Source organism: Salvelinus alpinus, chromosome 4 (genome assembly GCF_045679555.1).
Source record: "Salvelinus alpinus chromosome 4, SLU_Salpinus.1, whole genome shotgun sequence".
NCBI lineage: Eukaryota > Metazoa > Chordata > Actinopteri > Salmoniformes > Salmonidae > Salvelinus > Salvelinus alpinus.
Window position 1 is genome coordinate 36,753,424 of NC_092089.1, and position 19,844 is coordinate 36,773,267.

The 19,844-nt window shown below is 37.4% G+C and overlaps 2 long non-coding RNA genes across 2 annotated transcripts; one reads left to right on the forward strand and one right to left on the reverse strand.

The window, feature by feature from the left end:
• Positions 1-10,489: 10,489 nt before the first annotated feature.
• LOC139572416 (uncharacterized) lies at positions 10,490-13,946 on the reverse strand. Its single transcript, XR_011674409.1, has 5 exons — positions 11,938-13,946; positions 11,585-11,692; positions 11,332-11,463; positions 11,079-11,200; positions 10,490-10,954 (listed from the first exon to the last, which is right to left on the reverse strand). It is a non-coding gene; the product is annotated as an uncharacterized lncRNA (long non-coding RNA).
• A 292-nt stretch (positions 13,947-14,238) lies between these two features.
• LOC139572414 (uncharacterized) lies at positions 14,239-16,738 on the forward strand. Its single transcript, XR_011674407.1, has 4 exons — positions 14,239-14,365; positions 14,590-14,958; positions 15,096-15,131; positions 15,623-16,738. It is a non-coding gene; the product is annotated as an uncharacterized lncRNA (long non-coding RNA).
• Positions 16,739-19,844: the final 3,106 nt, after the last annotated feature.

Genomic DNA, 19,844 nt, shown 5'->3' on the forward strand with positions numbered 1-19,844 from the left:
ATGGTAGAAAAGTTCAAAACAAAGGGAATTTAAAACATTACAGTCTAGTCCTGAGTAGTTAAGTTAGTGTTTCTGTTCAGTTCAAGGTTCTTAGGGCTCGACTCAATCCGTGGCACTGAAGATCAGGTAATTTCCGATTGAACCAACATATGCAGCGTTTACCTTGAATGCTGTCTCCACGAATGCAAAATATTGCTTTTAAATGTATATTGATTGCAATGAAGCGCAGGTCTTCAGCGCTATGGATTAAATCGAGCCCTAACTATTACGCCAGTAGCTCCCTGCTATGCACTATACAGTAGTATCTTAATATATACTATATGAAAGGGTGTGTGATTCAACCTGTACCGTGCTGTGCAGGGATAGAGAACAGAGTATGGAGTAGAGTGTGGGTGGGTGGGGTCTTCCCCAATGTTAAAGAGGGGGAACCCAGTATATGTAAACCATATCTGGTCCTTCATACAGGGTATTCCTTATCAGTTCCCCTTTCACACTGTATTACACAGAACTATTCAACTTTCAATTATAAAGACTAGTGCAAATATAGTGTTCATGCCATTTAATGATACTTAATTAGTTGCATATTTAGACTTATTGAAACTGAAGACATTTGACAAGATGCACATTCAGTCAATCAAGTAAACACAATACAATAAAATATATATATTTAAAAGCCAATATAAGAAGCTGGGAAATGAATGGTGGGATATTGATCCCGCCTCTCCTTCTGTCTCTCTCTAAAGCAAGACACTGCCCCCTTGTGGCCAAAAGGTGGTGTTACTGTAAGTATATCAACGGAGCAAATTTAGGCAGAATTCAATCATTGTGGATAATGCACCAAAGTCCACAAAATAACAAACAATATAATTGGAAATACAAAGGAAGGTTAGGATGGGAGTGGCTTCATACTATATCAACATCCAATGACAATGTCAATAACATGTCATTATTTGAGTGCACATAGTTTGTGACAGGAAGCAGACAAGTTTATCAGCCATAATAATCATGCACCTCAGGCACCTCTGATACAGCATAAACAACCAGAGAGAAGTGGCGGAAAATCTGTAATGATTGAAACCCAGCCTTATTCACTTGGTTTAGTGTCTGTTAATCTCCCTAAGCATTATGGCACATGAGGTCCTGTTACATCATGAACATAGTCACAGTTTAAGGGCGTTGCTAGGAACAAGTTAAAATCATGTGCCTGCACCAATATAATTCCATATGCATATTAGACTGTAGCTTGTTTTTTTCCACAGTTTTCACATATTTCCGGTAATTACAAATGTTATTTTTCTTATTTCACATTTTCCGATTACATTCCATAATACAATGTGATGGGTCAGAGGGTCAGGTACACTCATGGTCATTGAGAAAGGAAATCTTCACCTTATTTAAAGTTGCTTGAACATCTAAAATTTACAATGAACAATTCAATAATTTAGCTGACGATCAAGCAATGAGTGGAATAATTAAGAAAGCACAAAATACACCGTAGGTACTGTAAATCTAAAAAGCACAGTGGAAGAAATACCCACAATTATAAAATCCTTACAAAGTCAAAACAAATACAGAAAAAAATACATTGTTAGCCTTAAAAAAGCAGGGCACTCAAGCGAATGACTAAGTGCACGACCATAATTAGTATTTAACAGTAGTAAACAATATGTTATAGGTAGGGGACGATAAGGCAAAACAGTAACTACACTATACGGACAGTAGAAAGGTAATTCTACCATTCCAGTGACATGGACAATAAAGAGTCCTTTGCTCTCTTCTAAAATGAGTGGCTTATCATGTCTTAACAAAATGTTATGTTATTTGTTAGGTATCTTGAAAAAATTATTGTAATTGGGGTTAGGATGAAGTCAAAATACTCATATCAGTTGATGATTAATCTCTCCAGTGTAGTTAGTAGTGTCACAAACATTAAAACAGTTAAATCCAGTTTGAACCCCCGCAGTGATAGATAAGGTTGAGTCATGGGGGGTCGATTGGTGAGTGGGTGTTAGAAAACCTCCCACGTTCCACCTGAGTCATGCTTCACATATTATCAGATTATTAAACTATGAGAAGAGGGAGAAGCCCTTTATCGTATGTCATTTTGTGGCTGTCATGTTAATTACACCTTATAATAACATTTGTAGTAACTACTGTAAACCATTTTCAAACTGTCTGCTAAGGTATATTAATGTATGCATTCCTTCAGGTGTTTTATCATTGCATCATACAGGATGGCAAACACTAATCCATGCAGATATTATATACATAATTTTTAAAAATCAATTTATCCCGTTGAGATGAGTATTTAAATAGCCTACTGGCTGTGGGGTGATGATGGCTCATACTAGTGTACCCATAGGTTAACAATAATACCTCCTCATTCGTTTTAAACCACTGTATCCGCTTCACCTGGTTCTATATCCGCTTCACCTGGTGTCGTAGCTGAATCAGAATTAGTTAGGTAACATAGATAAATAAGATGTTTTATTGTTACATCATAATATGCTTATGTGAGAAACTTGTCATTAGAATATCTTCTTTTGGACTATACTGTTGGCAGTTGCATTTTTCCTTTGTTCTCCAGGGAAAAGTCACTTGGGGCCCAGAGAGGGGAGAGGTCAGGCTTGTCTTTTACATGTCTGGTAATATGCAGAATATCAGAATGGAACATATGTGAACAGGTTTGAACATTGTCTTCATATGTGAATGTATCTGTTAAACCACGTGAAGGGCTCCACAATGTCTGTATGCCAGTCATTCCCTCATTTTCCCATTGGGGGGAGGAGTATGGCAGTGTCTGGAACCATTGTATTATCCCTCTGATGTTGAACTTATCTTGACCTAGTATATGACCTAGAGGGTCACTCCCCTCAGTGAGCTTGTCCAGGAGGGGGTGTATTTGAGATGGGGGTATCTAGAATTGACAATTGATATATGCCATTGGATGAGGTAATGTTTTGGTACTATGAAGTACCAAGAACGAGATTAGAACCTCGTTTCAGATCACCAAACTGAACGATAATGTATAGCTAATGCTATCTGGCTATGGAATACTCCTCTCTCAAGTAAAAGGCCCTTTGTGAAATTTCTGAGATCTGTGGTTCGTCATGTGAGTTGAGAGGGGTATATCTTGGCTATAAAAGATACTAGAATTATTTTGTATGCACTCTCAGAATTCATTTATAGACACTGAATTGATCTGAGAGTCAAAGGGTTAACTTCTTGCCGCACGGATCCCTTTTACGGGATCATTTTCGTAAACAACCGCTGAATTGCAGCGCGCCAAATTCAAAAATAATCCTAAAAATATTTATAATCATAAAATCACGAGTGAAATATACCAAAACACAGCTTAGCTTGTTGTTAATCCACCTATCGTGTCAGATTTTGAAAATATGCTTTACAGCGAAAGCAATCCAAGCGTTTGTGAGTTTATCAAACACTAGACAAAACAGTAAGAATAGCTAGCCGCAAATTAGCTTGGTCACGAAAGTCAGAAAAGCAATAAAATTAATCGCTTACCTTTGATAATCTTCGGATGTTTGTACTCACGAGACTCCCAGTTACACAATAAATGTTCTTTTTGTTCGATAAATATTAGTTTTATAACAAAAAAACGCCATTTGGGTTGCGCGTTATGTTCAGAAAACCACAAGCTCGTTCCGTTCCTGAAATTCCCAAAAGTATCCGTAATGTTCGTAGAAACATGTCAAAGGTTTTTTATAATCAATCCTCAGGTTGTTTTTAACATACATAATCGATCATATTTCAGCCGGACGGTAACCTATTCCATAAAAGAGAGAAAGAAAATGTCGAGCTACCCCTCTCGCGCGCAGGAACTAATCAAAGGACACCTGACTCGTTTTGAAAAATCTCGCTAATTTTTCAAAATAAAAGCCTGAAACTATGTCTAAAGCCTGGTCACAGCCTGAGGAAGACATTGGAAAAGGAATCTGGTTGATACCCCTTTAAATGGAGGAGGGGCAGGCAACGGAACAGCGATAAAAAAAAGAAAATGCACTTCCGGGTTGGATTTCCTCAGGTTTTGGCCTGCAGAATCAGTTTTGTTATACTTACAGACAATATTTTGACAGTTTTGGAAACTTTGGGGTGTTTTCTATCCTAATCTGTAAATTATATGCATATTCTACGATCTGGGCCTGAGAAATAGTCAGTTTAACTTGGGAATGTTATTAAAAAATAAAAAACAATCTGGCCCCTAGCGTCAAGAAGTTAATGAACTGAACTAAACTGTTGTTCTGATCTGTTCTTTCGAGGTTATCATGAAAAGTGACATCAGGGGGTATCTTCTTATGGCTGTAATCCCGTTAACGGGATGATATGACAACAGCCAGTGAAAGTGCATTGCGCCAAATTCAAAAAACAGAAATCTCATAATTAAAATTCCTCAGACATACATGTGTTTTATACCATTTTAAAGGTAATCTTGTTGTTAATCCCACCAAAGTGTCCGATTTCAAATATGCTTTTCAGCGAAAGCAATACAAACGATTATGTTAGGTCACACCAAACCACAATAAGTACAGCCATTTTCCCAGCAAAAGATAGTAGTCACAAAAAGCAGAAATAGAGACAAAATTAATCACTAACCTTTGATGATCTTCATCAGATGACACTCATAGGACATCATGTTACACAATACATGTATGTTTTGTTCGATAATGTGCATATTCATATCCACAAATCTCGGTTTACATTGGCGCCATGTTCAGAAATGCCTCCAAAATATCCGGAGAAATTGCAGAGAGCCACGTCAAATAACAGAAATACTCATCATAAACTTTGATGAAAGATACATGTTTTACATAGAATTAAAGATACACTTGTTCTTAATGCAACCACTGTGTCAGATTTCAAAAACACTTTACGGAAAAAGCACAGCATGCAATAATCTGAGACGGCGCTCAAAAATAACAACATTTCTCCGCCATGTTGGAGTCAACAGAAATACGAAATTACATCATAAATATTCCCTTACCTTTGATGATCTTCATCAGAATGCACTCCCAGGAATCCTAGTTCCACAATAAATCGTTGTTTTGTTAGATAATGTCCATTACTTATGTCTAAGTAGCTACTTTTGCTAGCATGTTTAGTGCACATGTCCAAACGCTCGCGCAGATGAAGGCGAACTCGGACGAAAACTTAAAAAAGTTATATAACAGGTCGAATAAACTGGTCAAACTAAGTAGAGAATCAATCTTCAGGATGTTGTTATCATATATATCCAATAACGTTCCAACCGGAGCATTCCATCGTGTCTGTAGAAGTTATGGAAAGCGCATGACCAGAAACTGCCATTCTGCCAGACCAATGACTGAAACACCTCCCATCCGGCCCCACATCACACTAGAGGCTTCATTCCACGTTCTACAGACTGTTGACATCTAGTGGAAGGCGTAGGAAGTGCAAACATATCCATATCTTACAGGGAATTGAATAGGTGATGAGTTGAACATTGACCAGTCTCAGAATTCTCACTTCCTGTTTGGATTTTTTCTCAGGTTTTTGCCTGCCATATGAGTTCTGTTATACTCACAGACATCATTCAAACAGTTTTAGAAACTTCAGAGTGTTTTATATCCAATAGTAATAATAATATGCATATATTAGCATCTAGGACAGAGTAGGAGGCTGTTCACTATGGGCACGCAATTCATCCAAAAGTGAAAATGCTGCCCCCTATATCAAAGAAGTTAACATATATCTTGAATAACATTCCAACCGGAGAATTACATTGACTTCAGATGAGCGATGGAACGGAGGTCCTCCTCATGTGAATGCGCGTGGTCAAAGAATGTTCACCTTATGGCAGACTAATTCTACTCTCATTCGGCTCCCCTTCACAGTGGAGTCATCAGACAAAGTTCTACAGACTGTTGACATCTAGTGGAAGCCGTAGGAAGTGAATACTCATTCATATCTCGCTGGGATTTCAATGGGATCTTGGTTGAAACTCGACCAGCCTCAGAATTTCCACTTCCTGTTTGGATTTTTTCTCAGGTTTTTGCCTGCCATATGAGTTCTGTTATACTCACAGACATAATTCAAACAGTTTTAGAAACTTCAGAGTGTTTTCTATCCAATACTAATATTACTATGCATATATTATTAACTGGGACTGAGGAGCAGGCCGTTTACTCTGGGCACCTTTCATCCAAGCTACTCAATACTGCCCCTACAGCCATAAGAAGTTAATGCATGGAAGAGATAATTGGACCGAACAGTGTGTGTACCTCAAAACCCCCTCTAACTGGCTGAAGAAGAGTGACAAAGGTGTTGAATAAGGCCCTGTCCGAACCACTTCTACCAAGAGAAAGGAGCCGAGACAGAAATCGGTGTACAGCATCAGATCTGTTCTCTATCAACTGCTTTTCTCTCATGTTTTTCTCAGGAGTGTGAGAGGAGTCCACGTGGAGTGAGCATGGAGAGAAATCTGTTCTAAACTTCTCTTATGTTGCTGGTATACTGGTTGACGAATGGACAAGACATAATGGGTGGTAAAGGTGAGACATTGAAATTGGGACATTATCATGGGACATCCACTTTGAACTGTAAAGCTATCTGAAGAAGTACGAAAAGGACGCCAGAAGAAACAGTGCCTGAAGGAGGGGGTTGGTCGACTGTGCCCAAAAAATTGTTTAGATTTTTAGGTTATTGTTAGGTGAAAATTATCTGTTAATTGAATGATTAGAATGTTCCGCCCTGAAACATATAATTGTATGGAATTGATTAGAATGTATAAAATCATAATCAATAAATGTGTAGTCCTAGTCAGAATTAGGGTAAAGACCATATGTCTTTATGGTATTATAAACACAGACTGTCTGAGCTTGGTGCCGACCTGACTAGAGATTTGGGAGAGAACAGGGAGTACGTGTCAAGGACAAGGTCACTAATCTCTGGCGGCTGGGTAGTGAGACAGTGTGTGCGTAGCAGGACATTGTGTGTGTCTGTTTGTGTGTATGTTTGTGCGTATGGTTGTGTGTGTGTGTATTTGTGTGCGTATGGTTGTGTGTGTATGTGTGTGCATACGGTTGTGTGAATGTGTGGGCGTGAGAAGTCAGTATAAAATGTATTGTTTTGTATTCCTGACTTTAGAACGTTCTCTGAATAAACCTTTTTGACTATCTATTGTAGCTGGGCCTCCGTCTGTTTCATTCGACCAGGATCTTACAAATTCTGGTTTGCAGACTGAGTAATATAATTAAATTGGGTTATGTACCTGGAGAACAAAACTCTCTTAACAGTTATCAGGTTGATTGTAGAGGTCTACACCACGTAAAATTATAGTAATTTAGATTAAGAATGCATTTAAATACTGATCTGTATTATAATCGTGATGAAAATGTTAATAGTAGAATTATGGGATAATTATACTGGATGTTATTATATATGTACATTCTCCCAATGTTGATGTGTGTTAAATTGAGTTTTTTACTTTGAGTGATAGGACCAATTTGAATCACTGAGCAATGTCATTTTAAAATTTTGGTTGGATAATTAACTGGGTTCTAATTATGATTTTATTTGGAAATTGAATGATTTTTAAAACTGAAGGATTGTTGTTATGAACTAAAGATGTTGAAACTATTATAAGCCTGCCATGGTGAATATAGAGGGTGAACTCTGATTTGGAGAGTGAAATTGATCCTAATCTATTTGATCTATAGGCATTGCCTTATAAATAGTGGAATCATGATGCTTGTCTTGGGTCATGTTCATTAGGCACCAATGGGATACATTTTATTTTAACTAGAAGTCATTCCCTGGCTTTGTTCAAAAGGATATGCTAATTTTAGCTTCTGGAATGAAAATAGTCATTTCCAACATAGTATGCTGATCCATTGGAGTGTGATAGATAACTAAAGCTTATTTTATTCAACTCCATTGTTGCATGCACTGCATTATGCATTAAATATGTGCTTTTCACTGTCTATGGAAATTATAGCTTTGAATCTCATAAACTGTATGTATTTTTTGTTTTTCTTCGTGGGTTCGTGCAGGTGACTGTGTATCATAACCTTCCCAGACAAATTGCTAGAGTGCTTAGAAAATGTGTTGGGGATTGAAATAAGAGACAGTGCTGAGTTTCTTGGAATGAGGCTGAGTTAGTGTTGTGGAAACTGGTCATGTGCAAGAATCCCATGCAATGAGTTATTGTTTTGTGATTTTTGGTTTATGTAGAATATATGTATTTTCTATGTGAATGAATGTTCTTAAATCTTGTAATTTTCTTATAAGTTGAGAAGATTCTCAAAATGGGGGAGATGTCGTGGAAAATTGCAAGATTATGTTATAATGCTTGTATTGCATTATAATGGTTGTTTTATTCGGCAGAATAGAGTATTCTGTTAACTATTGTGTGTGTGTTCCACTGAGGATGGGCCTCTATGAGATAGCACTGACAGAGGAGATTTACGATGTCTTTGGGTTATAAAACCTAAAGAGCATTCCAGATAACATGAGGTAATGTTTTTGTGCTATGAAGTACCAGGAATGAGTTTAGAACCTCGTCTTAGGGACCAAACTGAACGATACTTTATAGCGAATGCTATCTGGCTATGGGATACTCCTCTCTCTCAAGTAAAAGTCTTTCTTTGTGAACAGTTCCTAAGATCTGTGGTTCGTCATGTAAGTTGAGAGGGGTGTATCTTGGCTATAAAAGATCTTTGTACTTTTCTGTTGACACTTTCAATGGTTCATTAGAGATAGCGCATCATTGAAAGTCAAAGGCTATTGCAAAGCTCTTATTATTAAAGATGTAGTTTAAGTATAACTCTGACTGTTGTGTGAAGTTTGTAACTCTCCTCATTTTGGTAAAGCAGAAATATGCCACCACAGTGGTCTGCTTGAAACATGTTGTTATTACAGACTCAAACAGGGAGAGGTTGAAAATGTCAGTGAAGACACTTGCCAGTTGGTCAGCGCATGCTCTGAGTACACGTCCTGGTAATCCGTCTGGCCCAGCGGCCTTGTGAATGTTGACCTGTTTAAAGGTCTTACTCACATCGGCTGCAGAGAGCGTGATCACACAGTCATCCGGAACAGCTGATGCTCTCATGCATGTTTCAGTGTTACTTGCCTCGAAACGAGCATAGAAGATATTTAGCTTGTCAGGTAGGCTCGTGTCTCTGGGCTGCTCTCGGCTGTGCTTCCCTTTGTAGTCTGTAATAGTTTGCAAGCCCTGCCAGATCCGATGAGCGTTGGAGCCAGTGTAGTATGATTTGATCTTAGTCCTGCACTTACACTTTCTCTGTTTGATGGTTCGTCAGAGGGCATAGCGGGATTTCTTATAAGCTTCCGTGTTAGAGTCCCGCTCCTTGAAAGCGGCAGCTCTACCCTTTAGCTCAGTGTGAATGTTGCCTGTAATCCATGGCTTCTGGTTGGGGTATGTACTTACGGCCACTGTGGGGACAACATCCTCGATGCACTAAAGCCAGAGACTTATCTGGTGTACTCCTCAATGCCATCGGTGCTTCCTGCTTTAATTTTTGCTTGTAAGCAGGAATCAGGAGGATCGAGTTATGGTCAGATTTGCCAAATGGAGGGCGAGGGAGAGCTTTGTAATCAAGATAGTGATGAAGTCCAGGTGTGCATAATGATGGGGCGCAGGTGTGGATAATGTTGGTTGGCAGGTGTGCGTAATGATGGGTTGCCAGGACCGGTGGTTAGTAAACAGGAAACGTTGAGCGCCAGAGTGGGAGTAGGCGTGACAGTGCATTTTTTTGTTTAATTTACTGGGTAATAAATGCACAAGTAGCTTATGTTAGGTTCAGTTATGCCTTGTTCACATTGGCAGTTTGAAGTGACTCAAATCTACGCAAAAAATCATATCCGATTTAAATCTGTTATTTTTCCTTCAGTCTGAAGAGCCAAAAAGCAAATATAATTGGATATTTCAAGCCACCTTCGTAGGTGGTTTGAAATCAAATACACATTTGATTCCTGGGCATGCAACTTGTGACTGAATGGTCAAATCGAATTTATTTGGCATAGCTTGTTGCTTGCTAGCTACTCTGTTGACAGTTTGACAAGAATATGTGGTAGCTAATTAGCTTGTTAAAAGTGTTCTTACAATTTCATTTTGAACATTCAAAGCAACTGGGAAAATGCAAATGTACACCACTGCACACACCCATCGTTACTATGACAACTAGCATAGCCGTGTCAGCAGATGACTGCTGTCTGAACAGACACAATATGATTTGGTCACTTGCTGTTTGGGACAGTCAGTATTCCAAAACGGATTTGAGCATTAAGGTCTGGCGTGTGAACAAGGCTTTAGCTCCTCAAATGGGGATTTGGAAAGAGGAAGGGAAAGTCAAACATAGTCAATCATTGTCATACCCTGTAACAGGGCTGGGGTCAATAAAAATTGAATCCAGTCAATTTGACAATTAAAAAAAGGACATCTATTTTCAAAGACTTCTCAATAAACTGAAAAGGAGGCGCTATTTATGTGAAACATTTTTTTCTTTTAAATATTTTTATTCAAATCACTTCCTAAAGTCACTTGACTGACTTCCCTAAACCTGGTAGCTAAGCAACTTAACAAAATGATAAAGTGGGTCTTATAACAAAATGATAAAGCTTGTCTTTAAAAACAAAATAAAAGTCTTATTGACCTTCTACAAAATACAAAACACTGCTTTAAAAAGTAATACTTTAAAAAACAATCACAGTCATCCAAATTCAGAATTTATTAAAAGGTTGTATCTTATTGTTGTGTCATCTTCTGCATGTTAAGTGGGATTTTTTCCTTCTTTCAGTCGTCACATACAACAGAAAGGCTTGTCGTCCCAGACAATATGTTTTCTGCTGCCTGCCATGGTTTCCATGCTTCCATTTGGTTCTATTAAGTTACTAGTGAATAATCCTTAGATGTTTGAGGATGTCAATCTTTCCATCTTCTGGTATAGCAGCACACCTGTAATAAGTTAAGATAGGATAAGTATAATCATTCTACCAGAATGTTTTAAGATTATAGTTAATGTACTAATTTAATTATCTTAATCTAACGGTGAGTGGTCAGAATGAGTAAATTAACTTACCAATCATACAATGAATAGGCCTAATACTGGTATGGCCATGATCAATATGTGAAATTTGATTTGTTCCGAATGGTTTTGTATTTCGTGAATTTGTTTAGTTTTTCCGCCCTCTCCAGATACCACTGTATGAGGGGAAATTGATATTTTGGTTTTAAAATGTCTCAAAGAGTTCGGATTGCCACTGAAATGCAAATATTTGAAATTTGAAATTATACAACATTCCTAGCTGCATGCTGTAATAAGTAAAACCTACCATTATTCAGAATATTGCATCTCACATAATCTTGCCCTTCAAACATATCATTGAATCCACACTCTTTATTTGAGGAACATAATGCAATGTTGTTGGTGGAGCTGTCTACCTCTAGGCACTGAAATTCTTTGCCTGTAGAGAAAAGAAAATACAAATATATTGCACGTGTGAATTCTTAAATGTCAGAACGTGAAATGTACTGTAGAGTGAACCTGAATGGTGTCATAGTCAGGAGACCTAGGTCAAAACTGACCTTTTGCTTGCTTTGTACATTTAGCCTTGACTGCTGAAAAGGCTTTAGTCCAACCACATTCCTTTTGGCATATGACTTCTTTGGGACTTTCACAAGTAATGGTGAATTCTGGAATAAAGTCAAAGAAACACATTGTGATTGTAAAACAAATACAGATCTGAAAAATTATTAGCTATACAGTACATAATACTTTACCCACACAAAAATATGATGTAAGCTATATTTGGATCTCTAACTAGGTGGAGCAGGTGGAGCAGTAAACATGTTATTTAATGGTTTCCTTACACTTGATAAGCTGAAGAGGCAGTTTGATCATTTTAAAAACAACTTAAATGGAGATGCAGTATAATTACCTTCATTGACTGATGGAGTTTCTACAGGAACATATAAAAAGGTGAGGAATATCACAATCCTTACACGTGCAGTCATTCTCAGGACTATTGATTATTGTCTAAAACAGAGAAACATGTGAGAAATAAGTAACATGTAAAAAACAACATCTGCTTAGTTATGTATGTAGTGGAATACAATGGAAAAAGGAAAAACTAGCAGGAGACTGAGATAAAAACTATATTTTTGTTATTTAATACATGCATGACAGTGATTACAAAAAAAGTGGTGGTGCAGTGCAAAAAGTTGCTTATTAAAAGAAAATCACACGTTGCGGCTCTAAGCCATCTACAGCACTGTAATAAATAAATACAAACGAGACACACATTGAGGAGACCTGGTGTGTAATAACGGTAGATAATGTATGCAGAAGTATTGAACATGCAATTATGGGTCATCAGTTAAGGTGTTCTATGATGTCCCATATTTAGCTGTATGACATGTATTCAGTATGCTCTCAATGTTAAATTGTTGACTTCAACGGGCCACATGTACAGCCACAGAAATCGGAACCTATCATAGTGGCTCAGAGGCCTGCGTACCCACATCCATCCCCACACATGAAGTCAGAGCCGATCGTAGCCTTTTATGGGCCCTTAGCGAATTGTTGTGAGCAAAACATTTTAGTAGCTCCCTTCTTGACGGCGAAGAGAAAATCAAGTTTAATTTCCTGCAATTCTACACATTTTGCCATGGAGTGGAGACAAATGATTTCAGTTTTAAAACAAGTTTGCTGTTATTCTACACATTTTGCCATGGAGTGGAGACAAATGATTTCAGTTTTAAAACAAGTTTTCTGTAATTCTACACATTTTGCCATGGAGTGGAGACAAATGATTTCAGTTTTAAAACAAGTTTGCTGTAATTCTACACATTTTGCCATGGAGTGGAGACAAATGATTTCAGTTTTAAAACAAGTTTTCTGTAATTCTACACATTTTGCCATGGAGTGGAGACAAATGATTTCAGTTTTAAAACAAGTTTGCTGTAATTCTACACATTTTGCCATGGAGTGGAGACAAATGATTTCAGTTTTAAAACAAGTTTGCTTTAATTCTACACATTTTGCCATAGGGTGGAGAGAAAATGTTTGCAGATTTTAATATAATATCTGATGATCAATGGGGGCCCCTCGGTCGGTAATTCGAACATGATATAGATTAGATAGCTGACCGCTAGACTAATTTACCAATCTAAAAATAGTTGACATGGGCTAATAAAGTGACTGTCAGTGACTGACATAAAAGAGAAAAACAGCTGATAAACAACGGCATTTTGAAATTTCACCTTGTGTATTATATTATTCCAACTCTCAACATTAAGTTCAGACCCCGACTGAGTTCCTAAATACTTCATTTTTAATTTTATTGTGGAAATTGATCCCCGGGCATCAAAAGGGGGCCTCCAGTTGCTATTGAGTAACATTTATCTAATTTGAACCATAATAAATTACAATACTGAAAATATAATATTTCAAAGCAATGCAATGTTTCCTGTGGCTACCCCACTCAATGGAGAAAGTTGACCCCTGGTCTAGCATGACAGAAGAGATGTAAAATTAGGGAACGTTTGTGGGAGACCTGCTAACCTTTCCGCTGAATCAAAAGGCCATACATAGTCCTCCCTTATCACAACCATAGAACCTAACAATCCTGTGGCTTCTTAATGTTGGAACTGTATTTCTGTTATTAAACAGGACCATTCAAAAAAGTAGGGGATATCTTACCAAACACATAACGTAATAGAAGGGATGCAACAAAATAAGTTTGGACTTGATTATACACGTTTTTCTTTCTCTTGCGCACAAAGTTGGCCTATTGATGCCATCTTGTGGACACTGAAAGCAGATGTTGAGATATTATGTACATAGTGAGTGTAAGTATTTTCTGCACATTTAATAATGCACTGCATGCATTAATAAATATAATTTATATTTTAATTGATGTATATATTTATATTTTCTTAATTCATATACATGGTTAATTTTGTTGTTTGAATTCAACCTCAGATAACCTGATATTTATATAATTCACTATGCCAAAATGTAATGAATGTATAAATAAAAGAGAAATGTAATTTACCTATATAGGCTGTAGGAATTTTACTTGTATTGACTTACAATGTTGCATTCAGACACCAAATTATAACCAGTGGCAGCCACATGAATAGAACAACCATGAAATACTTTGACCCGTTTCTTGAAAATTCTGTCAATGTTACAGGACATTGAATGCCTGTGTCAATGTGGTTTCTGTGGCTATAACTGCTCTTTTCTTCTTAGGTACAGGAAACAAGTCAATCATTTTCACATGTGTTGGAACCAAATTCAACAAAGAAACGACACAATTAGATCACCAATGTTCTGTGCTTTTCTATTGCTGTTACTGGCAGGTAAGAACATTTTCCAGTTTTTTTTTTATATCTATGTTTAACTGTTTGATAATATGCAGTAAAATGAGGAGGAAAGATTCAGAGGAAGCATCAGAGCTTTACCTGATACATGACCACTTAGATGGCATGCACTGACAAGACCTCAATTAGACAGATGATTCGTGAGATGATTCTATTCTTACAGTATCTCATTACCCACACACTCTTTGTCTCTTCTCCACAAGGTCCTGCACACACTAGTGTGAGGGTAAACCAGTGGACGTCTAAAACTCGCTACACATTGGGAGACATAGCCATTTTGCATTGCAACATAACCTCCGATCAGGAAGTGATAGAGAACTGTGAAATGCATTGGGTAATCATGGATATCAACAACAAAAACCGAACAATAGATGTCCTGAAGACAGAGTTGTATAAGCAACGTGTAAACATTGAGTCAATTGAAAGCACCACTTCCATGACATTATTAACAAACCTGACCTTACATGACAGAGATATGCCAAACTGTACAGCAGAGTGCTACATTGATGGACAATATAAAATATATTTTGGGATGGGTTCTGTTCAGATTTTCGAAGAGATGGAAGTAAAGGGTATGTATTACTGTATGTCTTATGATGTTGTATATCTATATGTAGTAAGGATTCTTCAGAAAATTATCATTGGTATACATCATTTTGTATGTTGATTTGATAGACAATGATATCCCTCTTATTTTTCCTTTCATCAGAAGTCACCCAGGACAAGACAACTGTGGCTCCAAGTGGTAAGTCACTATAAGGTTTTATTCATGCTAAATACTAGTTTAGTACATTATGAGTCCGTTTCACCGAAATGTATTAAATAAAGATGTAATAGCTCAATTTGTTATGTTGTAATGTAAACAGTTATATAATTTCTTTATTATTTTATTTTACATTATGTCCTAAATCAAGTTACTAAAGAACTAGGATCATTTTTACAATCACCACCAAATCCTGGATTAGGCCTTAATTTATTATTTTTGTTTTTAAAAAGCACTTTTAAAACAAGTCTAGTCAATTTAGCCTAGTCCTGGACAAAAAAATTAACTCAATAGAGAATCTCCATTTAAGGTGTTTTTTCATCCAGACTGGGCTTAATCTGTGTCCAGGAAAGCACCTAGTGCAGTTGAGTCTATGACTAGGCAATATGATGAACAACATGTTATAATAGGTTTGATAGCGTTCTCTCTACACAACAGGTTGTATTGATAACATGACTGTCTTCTTCTTGCAGAACTTAAAGAGGAGCCATTTTACCCCTGGATCAAATATCTACTGTTCTCTAGTAATCTTCTAATATTCCTTGTAGCAACAGCTATTTATGTGTCTTACATGCGAAACCAAATGCAAAGGAATTAATGAACGAATTGGCCGTGTTACTGCTGTATGCATCTCTCGTCCAGCACCAGATCAAATGTCACCTTTATGAGAATGTATCAAATTGATATAACATGGCTTTGGCTAGTGTAAGTGTCCGGTGCTGGTGATCGCGTGCCCGTTGGAGCCGCTTCTTCTTGTTTTCAGCGGATAGGAGTGGAACCCGGTGTGGTCGCCTGCTGACAAGGACCGATGAGTTGTGCATTCCGATATGCGACCGATGAGTTGTGCATTCCGATACGCGACCGATGAGTTGTGCATTCCGATACGCGGTTCTGCACACCACTGTTGTACTGCAGCGTTATTTGCCTGTTTTTGGCCTTCATGTTAGCTTGCACGATTCTTGACATTCTCCTAGGACTTCTCATCAACGAGCTGTTTTCGCTCACTGGACTGCCGCTGACTGGATGTTTTTTGTTTGTCTCACCATTCTCTGTAAACCATAAAACATTGATGGGCAACTTTGATTGTGTTGGGGGGCCACAAAAGATCTAAACCAATCACGAGGGGCTGCCGTTGCTCGCGGGTCTGCATACCCACATCCATCCAGCGAATTTCCTGCTATTCTACACACTTTGCCATAGGGTGTAGATACATTTTGGCCGTTTTTAATATGATATCTTAGTGAGACTGACAAAAAAATCAATGGGGGACATCTCGGCCGATAATTCGACCATGATTACAAGTTTAGATAGCTGTCCGATAAACTAATTTGGCAATCTAAAAAATGTTAGCTGACATGGGCTAATTGACTGACTATCAGTGTCTGACATAAACAAGAGAAACCTTACTGAAACACAACCACATTTCGAAATTGCACATTGTGTATTCTACTATTCTAACCCATAACAGTAAATTGAGACCCGTCTGAGTTCCTAATTGATTTGAAGTCCTTTAAACCTTTTGTCAATAGGGGGAGCTGTTAGCATTATTTTTTTTTTTACATTTCCAAATTAAACTGCCTCGTACTCAATTCTTGCTCGTACAATATGCATATTATTATTACTATTGGATAGAAAACAATCTCTAGTTTCTAAAACCGTTTGAATTATGTCTGTGGGTGAACCAGAACTCTTTCTACAGCAAAAATCATGACAGGAACTGCGAAGGTCTGAAAACTAGGCTCTGATCTCGGATCAGTTTAAAACTCTGTGTATGCCATGCCCTATGGATCGAAATGAACTGCACCCGCCTTCCCCTGGATGTCAGTAACCAATGAGAAGTGGAATGGTGTCTCTACGTGTTTCTCAGAGTTTATAAAAGGCAATGGAGTCAGATGTCCCTTCTTTTCGACGCTCGCCAAGGCGCAAGAGGGGACATCAGAATTGCATGTTGAATAGCTCTTGTTATCGGGCTAAGATATATCCGTCTGTGATTTAATTCGAAACAGGTGTTAGAAACATCATAACGAAGTTATTTGAAACCGATTTATATCAGTTTATGCGAGTATATTGCTAATTTTCGGAATTTCCTTAGTATTGCGTTTGAGGATTTGGACATGTGTGTGCCGTGTAGCTATCGTTAGCTGCTAGTTCCGAAGTTGAAGAGGTCGTTTTACAACAAAGCAACGATTATTTTGGACAAAGGACACATTGCCCAAGATACTGATGGAAGCTCGTCCAAAAGTAAGAGTTATTTATGATTTTATTACGTATTTATGTGGAAAAATGTAAACGCAGTTGTCGGCCATTTTTTGCGGCACTAGTCTCACAATGTATGTCTAGTAACGTTAATTTAAAAAATCGAAATCAGCGGTTGCATTAATAACCAATGCATCTTTCATTAGCTGTCCAACCTGTATTTTTTTTGTCAATCTAATCGATAAATAATCGTAAACATAGGTGCCTTTCCAAGATGGCGCCGGCCAGAATGCATGCCATGTTTTGACAGATTACATTGCATAACCACGATTTGTGATGCTAAATATGCACATTTTCGAACAAACTCTATATGCATTGTGTAATATGATGTTACAGGACTGTCATCTGAAGAATTCTGAGAAGGTTAGTGAAAAAATTTATATATTTTGGTGGCGATAACATTATCGCCCCTTTTGCCTTGATTCAATGCGGGGGTGATGTTAGCTCATGTGGTATGCTAATATAACGATATATTGTGTTTTCGCTGTAAAACACTTAGAAAATCTGAAATATAGTCTGGATTCACAAGATCTGTGTCTTTCAATTGCTGTAGGCTGTGTATTTTTCAGAAATGTTTTAGGATGAGTATTTTGGTAATTGACGTCGGTCTCTGTAATTATTCCGGCTGCTTCCAACGCTATTTCAGATTGCAGCTGCAATGTAGAACTGTGATTTATACCTGAAATATGCACATTTTTCAAAAAAAACATATGCTATACCATAAATATGTTATCAGACTGTCATCTTATGAAGTTGTTTCTTGGTTAGTGGCTATATATATCTTTATTTAGTCGAATTAGTGATGGCTACTGATGGAGTAAAAAAATGGTGGAGTAAAAAAAGTGGTGTCTTTTGCTAACGTGGTTAGCTAATAGATTTACATATTGTGTCTTCTCTGTAAAACATTTTAAAAATCAGAAATGATGGCTGGATTCACAAGATCTGTATCTTTCATCTGGTGTCTTGGACTTGTGATTTAATGATATTTAGATGCTTGTATTTACTTGTGACGCTATGCTAGGCTATGCTAGTCAGCTTTTTTACTGTGGGGGGTGCTCCCAGATCCGGGATGAGTACCAAGTAAAAGTTAAAAGGAGCCGCGGGACGCAAGTTGCCCAATTTTACCCTAGACAATGTCATGCGTGAAAAGTCTCGGAAGCCGACCGTTTCAAATAAACTGGCCACTGAGTATAAATTATATGAATAGTGATAGATGAGCCAATGAAATAGTCTTCCAATGCAACGTTATCCTAGTCTACTACAGGCTGCACAGTTTTGTCGTTCACGTGTCGCCTTGCAAAACCGGTCACATAAAACATTGTAGCTTCAAGGTAATCAAAATCGAAAGTAAAATGTTTCTTTCTTTCTTTCGTTTTTATTTTATTTTCAACTTTACATTGTTCATTCTATAGCTACTAGGCTACTATGCTATTGATTAATACACAATTTATCATACTTAAGTTGACTGTTCACTTAAAATCCCAGACTATATTCAAATGAAAGCTTTAACAGCCTCTGCTGTTTTTTGAATCCCAGACTGTAGCTTTAACACGAAATTATCAATATTACAGAAGGACATTGGATCTTTTTTATTTGTATTATTAGCTGTTTATATTAGGCTTACTCTCTACGTCTATCGTTATGTATGTATGATATGAATAGTGATCGATTAGGTAATGAAATCAGCTACGTACAGTATGCCACAAAACCTATATATATATAGGCTACTATCCTGGCCTAGGCTATGCTACTGTAAGGCTGATGCTTCACATTTCTGCCTCGAAAAACCAGTCAAATATCATGTGGAATTGTGGATCAAAATCGAAAATGAAATATTATTTTTGTTTTTATTTTATCTTTTCAACTTTACAATGTTCATTATATAGCTACTGTAGGCCTACTGTGCTATTGACTAATAAACAATTTATCATAATCAAGTTTACTATTCACTTTAATCCTGGTTAAATCTGAGGAGCAAAACATCAATTCCTACCGTGGTGCTGGTACAGAACTGGAGTGCAGACTGGCATTCAAATCACTGTACAGATATAGCCTTGGAACACTTCATAGACAGGTAATACAGGTGAGTGACTAGCGTGACGATTAGTGTAACTTAGGCTACGGAAATAATAATAACAATAGTATAATGAATACAGATATTTACAAACGCAAGTTGAGTTCATAAAGGTAAAAGAGGAAACATACATCCTTGTATGACATGGGTTTTATGTGTACTTATGTTAGCAAATGTTGCATAAATGTCAGACACAATGCAGGCTACAAACGTATTATAACTCTAGCAGGCCAATCCTTCTGCTGGAGGTATGCTGGGTATGCTTGCCATTCCAAAGAAACATACAGTAAATTTAGGGAATGCTTGTAAAGCTGTGGGAGTAGTGCTACTGTATGATCAAACTGCCATTCAGCTCCTGAAATCCA